Raw genomic sequence first — 6,963 nt, 5'->3', positions numbered from 1 at the left:
ATAGAAAGCTTTAGGTGAACCAATTTTCAAGAAGACAATTGTGAAATTAATTTTCATTGTATTTGAAGGTACAGTGATAAAACGCACAACAGAAATTCTGAATTATGTAAAATCGTGAAACCACTTTTGGTTTCTTGCATGACCTCACAATGTACAGGAAATGTCAGAGGAAACTTTCAATGACATTGCATAAAATTATTTTAAAACTAAAACGAAACTAGTTTGTATGAAGACTTATATCTTTTCTTAAAAAAGTGTATCATTAATATTGGAAATCCTCTTTCTCTAATCCTTCTAACTAGGACTTCCAATACTAAGTTAAACAGTAGTGGTGAAAACGGACATCCTCCTCTTTACCTGATCTTAGAGGAAAAGCATTCAGTTTCTTACTGTTGAGTATGACATTAGTTGTGGGTTTGCCAGATATGGCTTTTATTATGTTGAATTATTGTCCTTCCATATTCATTTTTTGGAGAATTTTTAAAATCATAAATGGAAGTTGAATCTTGTCAAATACTTTACTGCATAGTGATATGATCATATGGTTTTTATATTTTCTTATGCAGATGTGATGATTTGCATTGATTGATTTGTAGATGTTGAACCATCCTTGAGTCCCTGGAATAAATTCCACTTGATCATAATGTCTGATATTTGTCATATATTGTTGAATTTTGTTTGTTAATATTTTGTTGAGGGTTCTGCATCCATTTTAATCAGGTATATTGGTCTGCAGTTTTCTTTTTTTGTAATGTCCTTGTTTGGTTTTGGTGTCAGAGTAATGTTGGCTTCATCAAATGTGTTTGGAAGCATTCCCTGTCCCTCAGTTTCTTGGAAGAGTTTGAGAAGGAAAGGCATTAGTTTGCCTTTGAAGATTTAGTAGAATTCACTAGTGAAACTGTTTTGGTCCTGGACTTTTGTTTTTAGGGGAGACTTTTGATTGCTGTTTCAGTTTTCTCTCTTATAATTAGCCAGTTCAGGTTTTCTATTTCTTCCTGATTCAATCTCAGAAGGTTGTATGCTTCTAAAAATTTGTCCAATTTCTTCTAGATTATTCATAAAATACATAGAAGAAAACATTGGCCAAAGTATTCTAATGTCACTGGGGGAATATGACTCCAACAGCCAAGGAAAACAAAAGCAAAAATAAATAAATGGGACTATATCAAACTAAAATGCTTCTGCACAGTGAAAAAAGTTATCATTAAAATGAAAAGATACCCTATTAAATAGAAGAAAATATTCACCCATCATATATCTGATAAGGGGCTAAAACCCATAATCTATATAAAACTCATATTACTCAACAAAAAGAAAACAAAAAACACAATAAAAAGTGGACAGAAGAGTGTAATAGACACTTCTCCAAAGAAGACATACATATGGCCAACAGGCACATGGAAAAAAATGCTTATTATCATGGAAATGCAAACCAAAGCCACAATGAAATACCACATTATACCCCTGATAATGTCCCATATCAAAAAGACCAGAAATAACAAGTGGTGGCAAGGGTATGGAGAAAAAGGGACTACATATCCACCAACAGAGGGGGCCACTGTTGGTGGATATGTATACTGGTCTGGTACTTAGTATGGAAGTTTATTTACTATTGAAAGTAGATTTCCTATATGATCCAGCAATTCCTCTCCTTGGAACTACTCAAAGAATCAAAAAACACTAATTTGAAGGACTATATGTGTCCTTATGTTCATTGCAGCACTATTTATAACAGCTGCAGTATGGAAACAATTTAAGCGCTCAACAACAGATGAGTGGATTACAAAGATATGAAATATGTACACAGTGGAATACTACTCAGCTCTAAAAAGAGATAAATCTTGTCATTTGTGATATCATGCATGAAACTGGAAGGGATTATGCTAAGTGAAATAAGTCAGAATGAGAAAGACAAATACCCGGTGATTTCACTCATATGTAGAATATAGATTAACAAAGGAACAGACAAAACAAGCCCTAGAAATCTGACCGTAGAATTGAGGCTACTGGAGAGGGAGGTGGAATATGGGGAGCAAAGTAGAGAGTGGGCCAAATGGGCTGTGAAGGACAATGGGTGAGGTAACATACATCTGCAAATGTGTGAATCTATGTTCTGAATCATTCACAATGTTGTAAACCAGTGTTATGTCAATTAAAAAAATTTTAATTTGTCAGAAATTTACCCAGTGTTGCCACAACCTATTAAACACTCTTAGTAGCTTAATACCAGTTGCATCACAAGAATGATTTTTCTCAAATTTTATTTTTAAGGCTATAAGGCATGATGAAAAATGTATTCATTTACTTATTTATTTGCCTCCTCCAAACTACAAGTGCCCTTACCCCATCTGTCTCTCTCCGTCAGTTCCTCTGCCATTTTCCCTCTGGTAACCATTATCTTCTTTTTTGCTGAGTTTAAATTTTTATTTCTTCTATTGTTTGCATGTAATGGGGGGGGTAATTTATTCTACAGATGAATGAAACCATCCAAAATCTGTCTTTCACTTTTGACTGATTTCACTCAACATGATCATTTCAAGGTTGAACCATTTTGTGCCATATGCCACATTTTATCTTTCTTCACCACTGTGTAATATTCCATTGAATATATGCTCCACAGTTTCTCTATATCCATTCATCTGTGGAAGGGTACTTGGGTTGGTTTCATGATTTGGCAATTGTAAACAGTGCTGATTTGTAACATGGGTGTAGATGGATTTTTATTTTGTATTAAATTTTTCATGTTATTTGGATAAATAATAGTATTGTTGGGTTAAATGGAATTTCCATTTTTATTTTTTTCAGATGTCTCCATACATTTTTCCACAGGGGCTATATTAGCTTGCATTCCCACCAAGAGTGAATGAGAAGTTCCTTTTTCATTACAACCTGGCCAACATGGTTCATTTGTTTTATGAGCCATCCTTACAGGGCATTCTCAAATTTCAAATCATCAGTTGCTAGCCTACAATCTTGAATTTGCCAAGAACAACTCATACTACCTTTATTATCATGCTTGAAGATGAAATAGCCAGAGGCATATATAAATTTACAGAAAAATGTTAAGATCTATTGAAATATTACATTCATAAACTGTTATTGCATTATGTAAGGTTATGCCACCAAAATATTATTTTTCAACTCATAACTTTATATTGCTACTCATGCATTGCTATTCATTATCCCTACCATGTTTCATAAGCAAAATCTACATTTTAAAAGGAAAATTTATATTTTATTACCTTTAATTGTACTTTTTTTTCCTACCTTTTAAACAGAGGTGTCTCAGATTTATTCAGTATGCCTCCTCTGAATTTATTTTGACCACTGAGAAAAATGGACTTTCTGGAAGGTGTTACCTAATAAAGGAGAACACCGTAGCTTCAATCATTTAAGTTGGCTGGGCATTTTGCCCTCTCTGCTTCTTTTTCTCCTTCCCGCTCCCACATCCATTAACCCAAATACGCATGATACCTCTCAGAAGCCTCCGCTTTAATCATCTTCCCCCTATTAGGCATTCTGCTGAGGATGCCTGTGCCCAAGAATAGCTTTGGGTAAAATGCCTAAGAGACCAGAGCTCAATTTCTTCCTCCTCCCCTTGATTTCAGCCTCCCTAAATTACAGGCAGGCAGAAGAGGCCACTGCTACCTGCTGTTCCTCCTTCTTGTAGTCAGCCTGGGTCTTCTCCAAATTGGGGTACCTCTAACCCAATCTGCAGCTTTGGTCACAGCAAGAAGAAAAAAGCAAAGCAAATGCTGAGGTCCCTCAGCATTTGATTCCCTTTTGGAGACCTTCCTGCAGCCCAGTCATGCCATGCAGAGACATGGCTTTGGGGAGAGAATCTGATCTCTCTCATTGGATCTCTGACACACCAGCTGTATACCTCGTACAGGTAACAAAAGCTGTCGAAAGATAGACAGGGAGGCAGCAGAGTAAGATTTAATTTTCTGTTCTTTTGGACATTATGCTACCACCTCTTCCAAATATAAACCAGTACATGTGAGCCCTTGTTTCCAACTGGAGCTCTGGCTCAGCCAAATGATCCAAATCAGATATCTCACATCTCTGAGTTGAGGTCCATTATCCCACACCTACAGAGACTGCTCTTTGATCAAGACTGATGGTCCCTCAGGTTTTCACATCATATGTGTGTAGAATCCCTGGCCCCAACTCCCATGTGAGTGACTATATGGAGGCTCCTCCATACCAAGAGGTAATTCTCATATACCAGCACAGTCCTTGAGAATTCAACTCAGTTCTGACATCTGCATCAGATCCCACAAGTAAAAGGATCGGTCTCCAAAAACTACCTTCCGCTTCAGATTCCAGTGGCAATACCAGGCTATTGTCTGTGCTTCTGAACAAGCAGCTACATGCTGGAGGTTTCCCAACCACCTCCTCAGACAGTCACAAATCTAGGATGCTACCTGTGCTTCTGATCTAGTGACTATAAATCAGAGGTTCCCACAAACCCCTCCTCAGCTTCAATTAATTTGCTAGAACAGTACACAGAACTCAGGAAACATGTTTTGTTCACTAGATCAGTAATTTATCACCAAGGATACAAAAGGATACATAAATCAATAGCCAGATGAAGAGGTGCCGAACAGGTGCTTCTGTCCTCCTGGAGCTTGGCTTTGTCAAGGTGGGATCTGGAAGCACCAATTTCCCAGCCCAGAATCTCTCCAAAGAACCTCTTTTTGAGTTTTTATGGAGACTTCATTACAAAGGCACAGTGGATTAAATCATTAGTCACTGGCAACTGAACTTAATCTCTAATCCCTTTCCTTTCTCAGAGGTTTGGGGGTGAAAATGGAAGTTCCAACCTCTCATCACATGATTGGCTCCACAGACAACCAGCCCCCATCTTTTGAGGGTTCTAGGAGCTGGTGGCTAGTATACCCAGAGGAGGGAGCCGGCTCATCTCTTACTAAGTGGTTTCTACCTTCCAGCCACTTAGAGGAGTTGTCTGCTCTCCAGGTCTGCCCGCTTTGAACACCTCGGGAGCAGGCTTCTGGAAGCCTCCCTAAGCTTGCATTTAGGTAGCAAGGGAGGACTTACATATGTACCTCTGGCCAGAGAGATGGATTTTCAAATGCCACCTCCTCTCAGAGGCTGGCCCCTCCCACTCCTGCCTCCTCAAGCTGAGACCCTGAGGGGAGAATTAATTTGCCCAATAGACACAGCCTACAACACATAAATTGCATCTCTGGTCTGCTTCCTTTGGGATCACATGGGACATCCAGGACAAGCAAGGACCTTTGGAGCCAGGGGGCAAGGAGGGTATCAGACAGGCGGAACCTCTCTGCAGGTGTGTTTATTTAAAGACTCCCAGGGAAGGAGCAGAGAGAGGACTGAACTGCACCCTTCCTTTCAACACCCATCGCTTCTGCCTTTTCCTCCTATCTGAGGGCACCAGAGCTCTGGGGCTGAGACTTTGAAAATAAAAGCTGAGACCATCCATTCCTGTAAGTTTTCAAGAAATCACATCTGGCCTCTCAGCTGAGCTCGCCCATATTGAGGGGATAGAGAACTAGATGGCTAGGGAGGTGGCTGGCAAGGCTTGTTTAAGATAGCAGACTGAGGCTGGGGGCTTGAGGGTGCAGAAAGCTGACAGGCAGAGGCTGCTAGCCACAACCACAAGAGGCATAGCCACAAGAGGCAGCACACAGAAGCTTGTGGTGTCTTTACACCTGTGGGTGGCAAAGTGGGACAATGAGGCTAAAGGGGGTAGTGGAAAAGCACCAGGATGGGGGAAGTCCCCATGAGAGCTTATAAAAGTGAACCTACCCCTGGGGCCTCCCCTGGTGGTGCAGGCGGTTGAGCGCAGCACGTGAAGCTGTCCAGCTGCCCACAGCCTCTGCAGCGCTGGTTCGATCCCGGCTGGCCAGCGAGGGTCCCACATGGCACGGCAGACCTCTCCTGTCTCGCCCGCTGCTCCCCACAGCAGTGTATTTTGACTGTCTGCCTGTTCTATTCCCCGCTCTGTCTCTGGTGAATCCTCTCATCCTCCCACACATCTGGCCTGTACCCCAGTTCTTGTATAAATAAATAAACCTTTAAAAAAAAAAGTAAACCTACCCCCAATAGTAACCAGCTCCTCCCTTGGACCCCCTCCTGCTGTCACGAGTCTTTTCTTGCAATAAACCTGAACTTGCTAATCTTTAGTCTGGTGTTTTGGGGATTATTCCTCAGTCACTAGGTAACAGGGTGGTCCCCAGGAAAGGGGGAGATTACAGGTTTCCTGCCCCACCCAAAAGGAGGGTGGAGCTGAGCAGGGAGAGAAGAAGCTGCAGAGGAGACTGAGGAAGGAAGGAAGCAGGATGGAGCTAGAAGGAGACCTGGAGGAGGCACATGGAGCAGAGAGACACGTGAAGAAACTGCACTTGCCTTTTGGTGGTGGACTGGGTGACACAGATGTGGGTGAGAGACCCGTGGGGAAGTGACAATGGCGGTTTTTGTCTTGATTTTGATTTTGCTCTTTTCCTCCCAGACTTGTCTGGTGGTTTCTGATCCTTTTCTGTGGGTCCCCACTGGAAAATGCTTTAGACTTGGGGCAGGCTTTGGGGCCTTGCTCTGGGCCAATCCTGCTTAGATGGAGTTTTACCCACGAGGGGACAGGTAATTTTGGATGCTTGATTTAGAAACTATATTCTTTGCCTTTCCTGTATTGTTTAATTGTATTAAAGTTCCTTCCTATTAAAGTCTCATTTGTTTTGTGTTGATGCGGCGGGATGGCAGAACCCATTTAGAGCAGGCAGGTTTGCGGGGTCTGGGCTGCCCTGTAACAGCTAAAACACAAGAACCCAGTTGATGGGCAACATCTCATCATAGTTTTCCTAATGGAATAGACCTCTTCTATACTTCTCTCCCCAATGCAAATACACACATACACACACTCACTCACTTGTACCCACATACACAGACATTCACATGCAGTCACACTCACAAACCCACAAACAT

The sequence above is a fragment of the Talpa occidentalis genome, unplaced genomic scaffold, assembly GCF_014898055.3.
Source record: "Talpa occidentalis isolate TD23 unplaced genomic scaffold, MPIMG_talOcc4v2.1 talOcc4.4, whole genome shotgun sequence".
Classification (NCBI taxonomy): domain Eukaryota; kingdom Metazoa; phylum Chordata; class Mammalia; order Eulipotyphla; family Talpidae; genus Talpa; species Talpa occidentalis.
The sequence above is the reverse complement of the archived record's forward strand: the minus strand, read 5'-3'. Positions refer to the sequence as shown.